The 17091-nt window shown below is 34.8% G+C and overlaps 1 long non-coding RNA gene across 1 annotated transcript; it reads right to left on the bottom strand.

The window, feature by feature from the left end:
- Window positions 1-2650: 2650 nt before the first annotated feature.
- Window positions 2651-12212, bottom strand: LOC136848267 (uncharacterized). The gene is made up of 4 exons (XR_010855990.1): window positions 12108-12212; window positions 5900-7055; window positions 4836-4919; window positions 2651-4466 (listed from the first exon to the last, which is right to left on the bottom strand). It is a non-coding gene; the product is annotated as an uncharacterized lncRNA (long non-coding RNA).
- Window positions 12213-17091: the final 4879 nt, after the last annotated feature.

Genomic DNA, 17091 nt, shown 5'->3' with positions numbered 1-17091 from the left:
CTACAAGGCTAAATTAAAGCCTCAAGTTCTGTAACAAGATGTGGGAGAAAATCCTGCATGAAATTTCAACAAAACTGAAAACAGAATGGCAAAATGTATGAATATCGTAGATCTTCTTATGTTATGCATAAAAAAAATGAACTAGATCTTTTTGCCTTGCCCATTATATATCTACAGTATTTGACACAAAATTCTGGCAGTAAATATCTACAGGGTTGCTACACCAGATCACTAGGCACTAAAAGTTAAGCAAGCTTTTGTTTACACACTAATAGTCATATGAGTGAACATTATCTAAGGCTTATCTCAGTGGTAACCTTACCACACACCCCTTGGACTACCTGTACATAGTCTCCTATTACATGTGATAGATCTAACATTTTTTAGCAGACAGAGTAAAATGGAATACACTTGAGAAACCACAAAGGAAGTATATAAGCTTCTCCCATCTTGGCAACCGGCCTCCAGCTTAGAAAACAGCTCTTTGAGTCGACTTCGAAGCTAACACTTGGCTGATTATAATACCTCCTGCTGAGGACACTCCCTCCTCGGGGCATTGCAGTACTGGCTCCAAGGAGTCCTTTATTCCAGTTTTCTTTCTACAATATTTCCAGCTTTCTTTTTATCTACACAATGTATAAATAGGAGGACTTCTGTACTTCAGCTAAGGCCCTTAATAATGTCTATCATTTATATAAAGTTGTCTCTGATGTTAAAAGACTACTCCAGTTCTCACTTTTTTTCAGTTATAAAAACAAAAAGCCTCCACTCTCAAAAGATGAATTCACAAAATAAATAATGGCACAAAACATTAACTAATAACAATTTTAACTAAAAATTTGACTACAAATTTTAAAATTCACTTAAATATTTGGAACCAAAGGCTTTACACCAAAAGATTTACCACAATATTGCACCCTAACAAATTAAGAACCAAGTATCTGTGACCATCGACAAACTGAACAGATAAGAATGAGTGCACATGCCCAGAGTGAAGGGCTCAGTCTCTATGCAGGGATGAAACAGCAAAAGCATCTAGAGTACAGTGAACATTGGGGGCTTCAGCAAAGCAAATTATGCCAAGTGTGTAGCAAAACTTCTAGGCACATACATGTATAGGAAGGCTTCAGCAATGTATGGAGTGTGAAATAATGCTTCAAAGATTCATTTCAGACTTCAGCAAAGTAATTAGGGCACAGGGCTGCTTCAGCAGTGCAACAAAGGGTGCTAAGTACATTAATGCAAAGGAAGCCTCACAGTGTGCAAAGTGTACAGGGTCATTTCCACAAAAATCCTTGACCTGACCACTGGGTTAACAATCATAACTCTCACAGGACTGGCCCAAAAGTGTTTGTTCTTGAGAGAGAGAGAGTACAAAGTATAAAACTCTGCATCTTCCAAGCATGCCTGTGTTTTTGAGTAAGAATGGAAGGGCAAGAGGGTTCTAGAAGCAGAAACAATATCTAGACCATTCATACTAGCTCAGAAAAATCTCTCAACCCTAGTCTCTGAGGCTAAACAGCCGTGAAAATAATTATCACTACTTCAGATTATTAAAAACTCAGCCAAAGGAGACAATTTGTAAAGCTCAATGTCCTCAGATTACAAGCTTTATAAACCCATATCACACTGGTTATATGGCATACCCAACAAGTGACAATTTTTATAAAATAATTAAGCCATTTTGGTGCCATGGGTGTTTTAAATTAATTTTATCCTCACCCTTTGTACCACGAGCTTACTAAAAATAACTCTAGTTAATTCCAAAGCTAAATAATGTTACGAGCCTTTGTGAGAACTGAGAAAAAGCTGAAATACACAAGTCCTTGTACAACATTTACATACAATTTGGTATTTCAATAGTTTTCCCAATATAGTATCCAGATTTTAAATCAAGTTTTAAACAATTACATTTAACTTAACCTTCAACTGATCAGATTACTGAAATTCAATGGAATGTAAGAAACATATTAACATGAAATAAATTATGATTTACACCTTAACCTATGAAAAACACCGTATGTCAAGACACTGTAGCACCAGGAATTCTATAATTTACTCAACCTATAACTTCAACACAAGTGAATTTCTCATGTCACTTACAGTTGTCAAGCCAAAAGCAACTAGAATGTCTAACAATACATTGCTACAATCGTTTACTGGGATGACTTTGTTCCTAAACAAAACTCTTCCATTAAAGTTACACTTTTGATAATCCTGAAATTTCACTGATGCCTAGATCTGACCTATACTGTACATGGATGCTTATCTGGCTCCCATTTTTTTAGGGTAATTATACCTAAAAACAAAATTTCCAGACCATCAAATATCTTTACTTTAAACCAATTACCTTGACCTTTCTCCACTTTGGTGAGCGAGTGAATATGGAATTTAGGCCAAAGGCAAAGCACTGGGACCAATGAGGTCATTCAGCGCTGAAATGGAAATTCACTGGAAAAGATTAAAAGGTGTAACAGGAGGAAAACCTCGCTGTTGCACTATGAATCAACTGTTAGGAGAGGGTGGAAATTAAGATGGAAGAGAGAGAATATGAAAGGAGGTACAGTAAAAGGAGCGAAAGGGGTTGCAGCTGGGGGCCGAAGGCATGCTGCAAAGAACCTTAAGTAATGCCTACAGTGCACTGCATGAGGTACACTGACGGCACTAACCTCCCTACTCAAATTTACGCCACTCGTGAAAAAGACAATGCCTTCATGGAAAACCTTAAAAGGAAAGAGGAATCTTGTCTAATAATAGCATTTAACTGAATAGCTACTACCCTAATTAGTCCACTATCAAATGAATTTCCCTTTCACAATGAAAGTCTGGAAAACATTTGGTGCTCCAGTCAAATAACTGACTCGTTCCCAAGGTGATTTCAATCCTTCAGGAAAGTCTACTTGTCAGTGTGGCATTACGATGAACATACTCTTCCCGTAGTTGAGTTTGCTTATTCACTCGTATACCATAAATATTAACAATACCTACGCCTATTTAACGCATTACTTAGAATTTATTGATTCTTTTACCTAAAACATCAATTTCAGAAAAAACAAACTATATTACCCTTGAAGTAACTCATGCAATTTGAGCATACAGTAATGACTAAATATTTAAATAAAATACCATTGATGACAGAACAAAATTCCCCATAAAGTAATGCTCTGCATTTCAGTTCTACATACCAAATCACTTGATCTACAATACAGTCCTATTGTCAACTGTACAAAGTTGTTCTCAAAGTAACTCTCTCAATCTGGAACCTCCAGGTGCCCACAGTGTCTTGAAATATGCAGAGACGCCATGCTAATAATGGTCTTGATAAGAAATTTGACAGTACATAATGCATTAATTAGTTACTTATGTTAAAAGGTAAGCAAGATCCATTGTTTTCATGGCAAGTTTGTACAAATATGCTATTAATAAATCACTTGACAATTATGGAAGGTTCTCCTCCTGGCAACAAAAAATTAAATAAAAACTAATAAACTATATTCTGAAATACCTCCTATCCTAGAATGTAAACATGTAAATACTTCAGGCTGTGATATCCCTCCTGCATCAAACAATGCTTGTAAGTAACCTAAGCCTTGACGCACAAGAACCCATGCTTTTATATTACAATGATGAAAGAACTACAAACTATCTAGAATTCAATTCTATATTAAGCGATATAATTTAATAACTGAAAGGATCTATGAATTAAGGCAACACTGAGTATAAAAAATCCTTATCTCCGAGTCCCTACTTTGATGGCAATAATAAGACTTACTGAGAAAATCTGCCATTTGAATTTTAGCCCTAAAGATAGTCCATAAAATCAATCAAGCATATTCTTCTGTAACTAATGAGCTATAAAAATCATATATACACTTCAGGAAAATGACAGAAAATACTGTAATAATAAAATAACCTACTAAAAACCTTAAAAGAGCTCTTTGCATTGAACAATGGCCTACAAAACACTGCGTATCAAAACAAAAAAAGTTCTAAGTGAACATATATTCTATTAAAAAAAAAAGGTCAATTACCTAACAAGCAAAATAAAACTATGCTAAAGAAAAATATTATCCCTAAACATACTAAGACTAGCCATTATCAAAGACAAATTGTAGTTATGAATACCCAAAGCCTGATGAAAAATTTATATTTAAATACTATGCAACCTGAAACCTGACACAAAAGTGTAATTACTAAAAGAATTACAGCATCAGCTCTCTCTACAAAAGTATGACTCTTTCCAAACCTTACATTAATGCGACCATTTTTTTTAGTTCACTGTTTATCATTACAACACTTCCATTTTTACTGTACACTCTGGCCCTAAACTAATATTTTATCAATAAAAATGTAGATACTAGCTCTCGATAACAGCACTCTTCTTCACAGCAGGTACTTGATTCCATGTGAGAGATTGGTGTCTATACAACTTGTCCCATTTACGCCTTCACGACGTGTAGGGTTTCCTGAAAAGACGAGGGAAAAGTTAATGACACGTCAAACTGAGATCTTCTGGCTTACAAGGTACTGAAACTACACCGAATCCTGATCTTTAAATTCAAAAAATTGGAGTTAAGTGACAATTTCATATGAGAGGGTAACATTAGGACTGAATGGGCCTAATATCAAAATAACTGTCTTTTTACTACACAACCTACTTATATGATCATCAAAATTTCTGTACTGTATAAATTTGTATAGCAAGGAACTGAAACCATTACACTAGTAAAAAATAAACTTTGACAATCAGCTGTCTCAATTTTTCGTGGGTAAGATTATGCTTTACAAAGTCCCATTTACAGACGAAAATAAAAATTTCACATTCGGCAGCTTACTCCGTACAACTGGGTCATTGCTGTACTGTTTTCCACTTCAGTACTAGTTGACTGCAGTGTGTGTCTTGAGTATCATCCATAGATCTGTAAGAGAAGTTCAATACTTAATCACCTAAGGAAAGAGCAAAGTTTCCAATCTGCACTTTTCATAAAAAATGCACCCAGAATTTACTTCATTTTTACAGTGCTGCCATTAACAAGTCAGACTCAAGATGAACAACTAAATAAAAATAGCAATTTTTTAAGTCAACTGCATTTTTCCTACATCGGCAAACTAGAGTCCATTACAAAGGAATATTCCCTGGTGCCACAAAATATGCATATAAAAGATGGGTGTTTCTATATTTCATAAGAACAAATGTATTATGCAGTAGGACAGATTCTGAATCAAACTAGAATCAGCCTATATATGCAGTTTATAAAAGTCTTCTTTGAAAAATAGCTTTACATACTCTAGCCCTTTTTTAACAGAATCCACAGCTACATTAAAGCAAAACTCATAAAAATTAGGTAGTTCCTGATCCTATATAGCCATGCTGGTATTACTGTGCTTAGCTTAGTACTTCCAGTGACAAGGAGTCTTCACTATTGTATACATGAACTCAATGATCCTATTACTATATCAAGTTCCATACATGTACAGAACCTTCAGTACTGCCATTGCTGATGACATGATGTTAGTAGTGGCTCAACTTAACAGACACTTCTGTGGTCTGGCCTTCTAACAACTAACAAAGTCTGTTAGGTAACAAAGACCCTATACTTTGGCCCGCACTTCAATATTTTCTACGTGTCTTACAGCTAACACCAATTCCACATAGTTCCTAACCTAAACTAACCTGTACTTTACATTTAACATTCAATTTAAGAGATTTATTTAAAAATATATGGAATCTAAACTGGTTGCCTAGAAAAAAATAAGTTGAGGTCCATTAAGTGTAGGTGTTACTGTACAAATATTTCTACTTTTGTATTACTGTTGGATTTGTTTAGTCATGACAAAGTACTTTTTTCAGGATAATTACACCAGATAAAAAGATAAGGTTCATAAGTTATAAACTTACATATGTCAGTGTTCGCTGGCTGATTACTGCCCTGTTTTGCGTCCTTTCCTCCGTAACGATGTTGAAGTCCAGTCGTTGCAATACAAACTAAAGGCATCGTAATACGTCTATAAGGTCATTTCAATGTAACTCAAGTTGTTTCGATGGAAACTGATGGTATCTCACTACATCCATAAAGTCAGTTCGATACAACTCAGGTCGTTTTGATACAAATAATTCCCAAAAATTAAAAATGGATTTCTTCAAACATCTACAAGTTTTTTTTTAGAAAATATGTCATCAGACACTTTGTGTACAAATATTTCTTACCAGTAAATGAAATTAATATAATTCAGACATCTTGCATATTCTAAAAGTTACACTTTATATTTTTTCATTATAAATCTAGAAAAACCCTTTTATACTTCATGAGTCTAATATACCATCAATAACATACCTAGTGTGTTGATTTCAGAAACCTAAGTTTCTAATCCTGTAATTAATTTACCAACTGATTTGCAAATATATTTACTCCACAAAAACAAAGCATGTATTAACACACATAACAATGACTTCTACAAAGTTTTTTGCTAAACTATCTTATTTTTCATTTGAATCTCACTCTACGACAAGATTCTAAGTGTAAGTTCTACATGGTCATAACTGTTCTTTTACCAATGTTGTCTCAACAATATGCTTGTAAAAGATGCAAGCTTCTTTGCTGAACTCTGACTGGCTGCTGTGTTCAGCAACTTGTTACAGAGTGGCCCCATGGCAGGCCGGAAACTGCCACTGCATTTCCGTCTGCATGCTGTGTCAAAATATGTCAAATCCCAATGATAAAAGTTAATATTATGCAAGACTCCACAAGGTGTTTCTAACATTGCACACTAGTAACTGGGCGCCAAAATAGTGCACCTTTGTTGAGGGATACATCTTGGTTCTCTGTTATGAGGGTGGGTTTACTGCTTTAAATGCTCTGAACTGTACAGATTTTGCCCTAAACAGAAAAGTATTGTTCTGCCATGCACATTGGCATCAGTCATTCAAACTCATTTAAGGAGATAGTTAAAAAATTGACTGAAGCTCTGAAAAAAACTTTTCAGTTAAACTGAACTGACTTCATGGATGTAATGAAATGACCAAAATGACCATAGGCCTTGAGGTGGAATCTTGCCTGGAAAAAAAAGACAGGGTTATTTACTTTATTTATTTATTAAAAAAAAGGTTTGGTGCAAATACTATACAGTGCAGTACTTGACAGATGCTGAAGCCTTGAACTGCAATTCCAAGGTTATACCGCTATGGCACAATGAAAATCAATATTTGTAGCTTCTTATCATAGTTCTGTGGCCTAATTCAATCCTACATGCCTGATGATCAACAGCTCGGAACCATATTCACTTTAGTACTATTTCTTACTTGTGTTATATAACGCATGAAAAATGTTTAAATTCCCTTCAATCAGGATCAAGGTAGCTCACAAATATAATTATTACCAATTTCCAATTTAACCTCAAGAAACCTTGAATTTAGCATACTCTGTACAGAGGACTTACAAAGCCTAATAGAATTTAGGCAAGGACTATCATTTCCATAATAGATTACTGTTAATACAGTCAACCTCCGGTATTCGCAGGGGATGCATACCGCTACCCCCCGCCAATAGCTAAAATCCACGAATACTCAAGACCCCTCTAAAATGCAGTGTTCATTTTATACCCAAATAAATATCTCTAATGACTAAGCTTTCACTCAACCAATCACTAACTTTTATAGCATATTTCCTTCCCTGGCCAACAGATACAGCAGGGAATTCTTCGGGCAATATTGAAATAGGGCAGTTTCCCTTACTTGTGATCCTAAACTTCCGAAACTGAGAGTGGTAAGGAAATATACAAACACAAGGCCACTCTTACTACATCAAACACAGGGTCTGCATTACCTTGGACATATACTAAAGAAAACGTATTTCTCATCTAGTTGACCCCCGATATTCGCGGGGGGTGCGTACCACAACCCTCGTGAAGAGCTAAAATCTGCGAATACTTGACACCCCTCTTATAACTGCCTATTTTGATGGTTCAAACACCAAAAATTCCCTCTAAAAATGCTTATACTGTAACTGCCTATTTTGATAGTTCAAACATAAAACATCCCTCCAAAAATGCTTATACTGTAACTGCCTATTTTGAGAGTTCAAACACCAAAAATTCCCTCTAAAAATGCTTATACTGTAACTGCCTATTCTGATGGTTCAAACACCAAAAATCCCCTCTAAAAATGCTTATACTGTAACTGCCTATTTTGATAGTTCAAACATAAAACATCCCTCCAAAAATGCTTATACTGTAACTGCCTATTTTGATAGTTCAAACATAAACCATCCCTCCAAAAATGCTTATACTGTAACTGCCTATTTTGATAGTTCAAACACCAAAAATTCCCTCTAAAAACGCTTATACCATAACTGCCTATTTTGATAGTTCAAACATAAAACATCCCTCCAAAAATGCTTATACTGTACTGTAACTGCCTATTTTGATAGTTCAAACATAAAACATCCCTCCAAAAATGCTTATACTGTACTGTAACTGCCTATTTTGATAGTTCAAACATAAAACATCCCTCCAAAAATGCTTATACTGTACTGTAACTGCCTATTTTGATAGTTCAAACATCAAAACATCCCTCCAAAAATGCTTATACCCAAGCACTTTAATAGTTTTATCACAAAAAACTCATTTAGTCACGAAAACTATATGAAAATACAGTAATTAGTGAATATTTCTCAATGGAAAATACAGCAAATAGGCGAATTTTCCACAAATAATGTGTACTATATACTTTCCACAGAAAAATCTGCGAATAGGTGACATTGTGAATCCTGAACTGCAAATAGGCAGGGGTTTGATTCACTGTACACACCAGTTTCTCTACCTATCACTGAGAAATTCTAATAAAGGTCACAGCTCCTTCCTGTCATGATTCAGATCATATAACTGACTGCTCCAACCAGTCACAGTGGAAAGCGTTTCACTTCAAGTAATGAAAACTATATTCGCCTAACCGTGGTATCTTTCATAGACAAATACCCACTAATTACTGCATTTTCATATTTTAGTGACTAAATAAACTTTTTGTGATAAAACTATTAAAATACTTAGGTATAAGCACTTTTAGAGGGGTTTTTTGGTGTTTACTATTAAAATGGGAAGTTAAAGCATTTTTAGAGGGGTGTCAAATATTCGCAGATTTTAGCTATTTGAGGGGGGGTTGTGGCAAGCATTCCCCACAAATATCGGGGGTCAACTAGTCAGTATATTTCATCCCCCACAATAAAATGGTTTGATAATCAAGGGGCATAGCCATGGGGAGGAATAATGTTGTGTATTGCTACACAATTACTAGGGTAGCCTACATTACCATGAAAAATCATTATGGCATAATGTCAATTTCTCACTCTCAAAAATACCCCTTTCCCAACTCTATCATAGCGAGCAGTTGACCCAAGCATTGTAGCAGCCACAGCAGATGGTCCTGGGACCTGGGAGTGTGAACCAAAGAATTGGGACTCTGGAGTGTGTGAGCCGAAGGAGGCCTTTAGCTTTTACTGTACCTCATAAGTTCTTTGTGTGTGCCGCGTGCAAGCCACAGTAAGCTATAACTAAATAAGCCTGCTAAGATTACATTCATGGTAAGAGATGCTTAGCAACTCTTTATTCTGTATTTCCCTTCACTTCCCCTTACTTCTTCCTAATAAACACCATATTCTTTGGAAGCTTGAAGAATTTCAAGTCAATGGCCCCTGTGGGCTTGTTCCACATGAATTTATAGAATTTATAGAAACATTTAACCTGATACAATATGATAAATTATTCAAACTTTAATGCATTACTAGCCACTAAAGAAGGAAACATTAGTCTAACCAGTCCAGACTGGAAATCACTAGGTGTACGTTTAGCTATTACTGTACTTCCTTTAATACTTGAAAAGCTACATCAGTACAGGCAGTCCCCAGTTTACGACGGGGGTTCTGTTTTTATTCCGCGTCATAAGCCGGAAATCGTCGTAAACCAAAAAATCGTTGAAAAGCTTAAAAAAATCCTAAGAAAACCTTACTTTTAATGCTCTGGGTGTATTGGAAACGATGTAAACTGCATTTTTATTGAGTTTTTCATAAAAAACCTCCAAATTTTTATTATTCTGCCATTTTGGAGACATATTTCTTACGTCGGATCAGCGTACGACACGTCGTAACCCTGGAACATGCATCGTAAACCGGGAAATAATTTCTGATGAACATATGTGAAAAGCGTCGTAACCTTCGAATCTTAAGCCGGACCCGTCGTAAACCGTGGACTGCCTGTCCTTTATTAGCTGTCAGACAATGACCTCATAAATACACCTAACTTGAGTCAGCTTCAGTTATATTAACCTAAACCATGCTGAAACCAGGCTAGAAATTCTGTTGGTGCATTGCCAACTATCCTCTACTGTGAATTTCATCAACTACATCAATCAATTCCACTGCCAAATGAACTTGATTAGTAACTTGACTACTGTATAACCATTATGACACACCTATTATAGTTATACTTTATGTGAAAATAATCAATGAAAATTATCTGGAAAAAAATTGTAGCACTGAAGGCCTGTACACCCAATCAGTACCTGGAGATCATCTCTGTATCATAAACTACTTAAACTCATTAATTTAAGATAATTTAACAAAACTGCAACATATTGCAACTATATGAGAGGTCAGCAATTCAAAATGCCACATTATTACCCATTTAACAAATACAGAAGCTAGTTGCCTGATCAGCTAAAGCTATAAAACATTCTTAATTATGTTAAAAACTAGAAATCACACAAAGTTTAATTACTGTAGTGATAGGCCTACTAGACTTTCCTCATAATTAAGAACAGAACAATTAAAACACAAACTTCCTTGTCTAATGGTTCACGATTCAAACTTAACTGCATATAAATCAATCCAACTCGAGCTTTCAGTAACACCAATGTAAAATATATTGTTAAAAGACCTTTTCATTCATCAACACAGCAACTCACACCACTGTTTCATTAAAAGCAAGAAAATCAATATTAATATTCCATTAGCCATCTCATGATAACTTCTTGAAAATACATCAAGATTAATTCAGCTTCAAATGCAATTAGCCTAACTACACAGAGCTGAACACGTTCAGAATGACTGCATATTGCATGGAAGGCCACATGCTTTAATTCCGGTGTAAAATTACCTTTTATTGGTAAACTGGCAACATAAATGATAAATTTATACCTACTCTATATCTGAATGTCACTGGTTAAGGTTTCTGTCATTTTCTTTAGCAAAACTAACATTATTGAAAATATTAATAGTGACATTCCTTCTAGTTCAAGCTTAACTACTACGACGTAAATTTAAGGCTCAAGTGCAGTATTTTAAATTATTGCGAGGACTGATTATACTTGTATAGTTTTACTGAACACCGTTTCCCTTGGGTGGGGCCAAACGTATGCCATTTAATACCCAGAAACTGGACCTGGAATATAATATTTAGGCCGAAGGCCAAGTGCTGGGACCTAGGTCCTGAAAGGTTATTCAGAGCTGAAAATAATGTTAAAATAGCAAAATGAATGAAAGGGGCTGCAGCTCGGGGCCGAAGGAACGTCGCTGAAAATAACCTTAAGTAATGCCTACAGTGCACTGCATGAGGTGCACTGACGGCACTACCCAACCCTGTGGGGTTTAGCACCTAGGCTACGCTTCCCTCTATACCAAGGACACAGACAGCTTCTATGATCATATATCGGTCCCATGATGGTTTTTAGGCCCTGCTGAACACATGATACTAAATATACTTGCCACAATACGTAATAAATTGAGGACCTAGGATCTGCATGGTGGCCTAACCTGGGAATGAAATACATTCATCCCTACAACTTTACCTGAGAATCCTAGGCTACTGGCCACTCTACTCTAGCCAAGATTAATTTAAAATTTTGTTATTTATTGTGGAACGATACTTTAATAGCACGAAATGCCTCTATGAAGTTTACTTGACACATGTGGTAGGCTACGATGGCCTCGTAAGGTTCATGTTATGTAGACACTTTCCTGTTTAAAATACGCTTTTTTATGCGTGTTACCTTTATATACCGCCTTAATCTACTATGTATATTCAGTACTGAACTCCCATTATACCAGCAGGATACTTACAATCTGTATAATCGAGATGGTGAGTCAATTAAGCGACGAAATATGGCTGATGAAGGGAACCGCCCACCTTGACAGTTGACACTTGACATATGTCACGTGACACCGGTTCCAATACTATTCCCGTTATCTCGACAGGCTCAGCTTTCAATACAATTTCATATAATTTCTCGATAGTTTTCGTATATTTTAAAGGACTTGTGGTATAATAATCTTTCAGAAATATTATTTGTCATAATTTCAAAGTGATAAAATTGCCATTATTGATATATGGTTCAATAGATGAGACCTATCACTGAAAACCCCTCTATGTGGACAGTCCTGCTATAAAACAGTTGATATATCAAATATTTATTTAAAAAATCTACAGTAAAAAAACAATTTAGTGGCCTTGAGTTGAATAAATACATATATTTCGTAAATAATCAGCAAAAATACAGTCAGACTACAGAAAACTTGTGGAATCTTCCCCGGTCTAAAAAGAAATCAGTACAAATGGAAATCGTTAAATATAGATTGGACTGTAATTATATCTACAAAGTATTCCATTTCAGTTACATTATATTACAAATTCGCATTTAAAACATAGATATTGTACTTTAATTAACAACCTGTTCAGCAGTTTCACATTTCCGTATTTGATTTTAGGCTCGTAGTCATTCTGGGAATTATGTAACTATAAAACAAAAACAAATAATTGTAACAAAACTTTTTTTTTTCTTTCTTACTTTATTTTACGCAGCCCACAAGGAAGGATCTACTTCGAGGCCTTCAAATATTTTGGAATAATAACCTGAAAACGCAAATTATTATTATTATTATTATTATTATTATTATTATTATTATTATTATTATTATTATTATTATTATTATTATTATTATACCCAAGATGTCTTTAAAATATTCTAAACCAACCAACTGTATAAGCCTAACCTCCCCTCTCCCACTCGTTAGTGACTAGCAAATGGTTGACATCAAACTGTAATTGAATAACACAAAAGCTTCAGGTTGTCTCCAGTGAAAGCTCCTCTCTCTCTCTCTCTCTCTCTCTCTATATATATATATATATATATATATATATATATATATATATATATATATATATATATATATATATATATATATATATATATATATATTATATATATGTATGTATATATATTATATATACATACATATACATACATACATACATACATACATACATACATACATACATACATAAGCCAATACCGAGGTTGAAGAGCATAAACAAACACTTCCCACAGATTCCCGCGTTGAAATATGCTGCAACAACTATGCATTCATTAAAACATTCTGCTTCACTTTAAAAAAAAATTACCTGTGCGATACTTGATTGCACCCATTCAAGTTCGGTCTTTCATCTTCTTTATCAATTTATCCCTTTCCCCACCTTTCATCGATTTTTTTTATCAACCTCCTCTCTTCAGTACAAATTTCTGCTTCCAATTCCCTCTTTCTCTGTGTGATCTAAAATTCCATCGTACGTCCTTTATGTGCTATTTCCAATATCTCTCTCTCTCTCTCTCTCTCTCTCTCTCTCTCTCTCTCTCTCTCTCTCTCTCTCTCTCTCTCTCCCCTTCCATACGGAGTTTAACAGATCCACTTTGTCTCCTCCCCGATTCTTTTACAAGGAACAAGACCTCTATGGATTTTTTTTTTTATGTTTGCAAGTTTTTTCTATTTGGATAACGATGGTCAAAACGTTCAGTGCGAAAAGGAACTGGCTGTGGTATTTGGAGGTTTGTATGGTACACCATACAATGTATATACACACAAACAAACAAGCATATATATATGTGTGTGTGTGTGTGTGTGTGTGTGTGTGTGTGTGTGTGTGTGTATATATACAGTATATATATATATATATATATATATATATATATATATATATATATATATATATATATATATATATATATATATATATATATATAATTTATATATATATTAAAAAAACATTATGACATTCTCTGAAATATATATGTACAATCATACATACATACATACATACATACATACATACATACATACATACATACATTTTCCCACGTTTCATTAATTACTTCAGCAGGAACTGATAGCGCGATGTTTCAGTGATTACTATATATTTCAATAAAAATATTTCACATCACATCACACACCATCAACATCAATCTCATTTGGGGGGGGGGGTGGAAATCTCTCCATGAAACTGATTACAAGTTCGCCCAATTCGTTTCTTCGGCGCAATCGAGTTTTCTGTACAGCCGCTACAGTGTATAATCAAGGCTACCGAAAATAGATCCATCTTTCGGTGGTTTCGGTATAATGCTGTATGAGCCGCGGCCCATGAAACTTTAACCACCGCCGTGTGGTGGCCTATCCTATGTCGTTTCCAGAAGCACGTAGCAATTTGCAGCCCTCTGGCCTCACTAGTTTTCAAGATTTGAGAGCGGACAGAAAATGTGTGGACAGTAAAAAGTGCGGACGGACAGATAATTCCGGCACAATAGTTTTCATTTCAGAAAACTAAAACGTATGCAACGTTTTAAATCTCTGCTCATTCGAAAAATGTTTTATTTGAAGAAGAAGAAGAAGAAGAAGAAGAAGAAGAAGAAGAAGAAGAAGAAGAAGAAGAAGAAGAAGAAGAAGAAGAAGGACGAGAAAAATTAAACAAGAAGAAGAAGAAGAAGAAGAAGAAGAAGAAGAAGAAGAAGAAGAAGAAGAAGAAGAAGAAGAAGAGAAATAAAAAAAGCAAGAAAAATGAAAGCGAAATCTCATCCCACCAAAAAAAAAAAAAAAAAATTAAAAATAAAAAAAATCCTCCAAAACAGGACTAGCGAAGATAGATGATTCCTTCCTGTCAGCAGACATCCTATCGAATATTCATCAAGGATTCTATTGGGCTGTGCTCCTTTTCGATGCAAATTTCGTTCCGTCAGGTCGTTCCTGAAGTTACTTCGACCTAAAGCCTCTAATTCTTTATCTAACAGGAGTTTGTTTTCCGTGATTTAAGCAGCATTGAAGTACAAGGATTTAAGCAACATATACGTACAAGTACTTAAGTAACATTTAAGTACTAGTACTTAAGTGACATTTAAGTACAGTACAAGTACTTAAGTAAGTCCCATTTAATTGCAATTACTTAAGTAACATTTAAGTACAGGTACTTAAGTGAGTAACATTCAAGTACAAGTACTTAAGTAAGTAACATTTAAGAACAAGTACTTAAGTAACTAACATTTAAGAACAAGTACTTAAGTAACTAACATTTAAGAACAAGTACTTAAGTGAGTAACATTTAAGTACTAGTACTTAAGTAACATTTAAGTACAAGTACTTAAGTAAGTAACATTTAATTGCAATTACTTAAGTAACATTTAAGTACAAGTACTTAAGTGAGTAACATTTAAGTACAATTACTCAAGTGAGTATCATTTAAGTACAAGTACTGAAGTAACATCTAAGAACAATGTAACATTTAAGTACAAGTGCTTAAGTAAATAGCATTTAAGTACAAGTACTTAGGTAACATTTAAGTAGAAGTACTTAAGCAAGTAACACTGAAGTACAAATACGTAAGTGTCATTTAAGTACAAGTACTTAAGTAACACTTAAGGGCAAGCACTTAAGTAAGTAACATTTAAGAAGAAGCACTTGAGTATCGTTAATTATAAGTATTTAAGAAACATTTAAGAACAAGCACTTAAGTAACACTTAAGTACAAGTACTTAAGTATCATTAATTACAATTACTTAAGTAACATTTAAGAACAAGTACTTAAGTAAGTAACATTTAAGTATAAGTACTTAAATGAGTATCATTTAAGTACAATTACATAAGTAAGTAACATTTAAGTACAAGTATTTAAGTGAGTATCATTTAAGCACACTTACATAAGTAAGTAACATTTAAGTGTAAGTACTTAAGTAGGTAACATTTAAGAACAAGTGCTTCTAGAATTCCCAGTTGATTTAAATAAAGAGCTAAATATCTGATTGTTTTTCGAATGGCAGGGGTCACAGAGAGAGAGAGAGAGAGAGAGAGAGAGAGAGAGAGAGAGAGAGAGAGAGAGAGAGAGAGAGCTGTTGTTGTCGAGTGATTACTGCTCCGTGAACATGTAAGCTATCAAATCATAATTGGAAATCGGAGGAATATGACAATATTCTCTCTCTCTCTCTCTCTCTCTCTCTCTCTCTCTCTCTCTCTCTCTCTCTCTCTCTCTCCCCATGGACGTCTGAAACTGACATTTTTCATTCCATCTCTATTTTTCTGAGGTTGCTGCCCCATCGCATTTTCCACGCCAGTTGTGACTGAATGCAGTCAATTAACCCTAATGTCAACTGAACTCTTGGGGTGTTTCATAATCATATGTTGGTAACTTATCGCACACATATCACAAACAAGTTGGATACAAGTCAACGACTTTCTAGTAAAGGTTGGATGCGAGTCAATGCCTTTCTAGTACATGATGGATACATGTCAACGACCTTATAGTAAAGATTGGATACAAGTCAACAACTTTCTTGTAAAGGCTGGATACAAGTCAATGACACTCTAGTAAAGGTTGGATACAAGTCAACGACTTTCTAGTACAAGTTGGATACAAGTCAACGACCTTATAGTAAAGGTTGGATACAAGTCAACGACTTTCTAGTACTAGTTGGATACAAGTCAACGACTTTCTAGTAAAGGTTGGATACAAGTCATTGACTTTCAAGTAAAGGTTGGATCCAAATCAACGATTTTCTAGCAGTCCCAACTAGTGCTTCTTACAATCATCCAACATTTGCTAAAGATTTGGTCTCCACTCACTGTCGTGGACTTATTTTCAACATGTTTGTGATATGTATGCAATAAGTTATCAACATGTGCTGATGACATGTTGTAATATATATATATACACACACATACAGACATACATAACACAATGTACACAGCATACAGCAGCCATACCCAGAGATGCAAATTTGCTCAAGGCCTC

This window comes from Macrobrachium rosenbergii, chromosome 18, assembly GCF_040412425.1.
Source record: "Macrobrachium rosenbergii isolate ZJJX-2024 chromosome 18, ASM4041242v1, whole genome shotgun sequence".
NCBI lineage: Eukaryota > Metazoa > Arthropoda > Malacostraca > Decapoda > Palaemonidae > Macrobrachium > Macrobrachium rosenbergii.
This window is presented reverse-complemented; position numbering and strand designations above follow the sequence as displayed.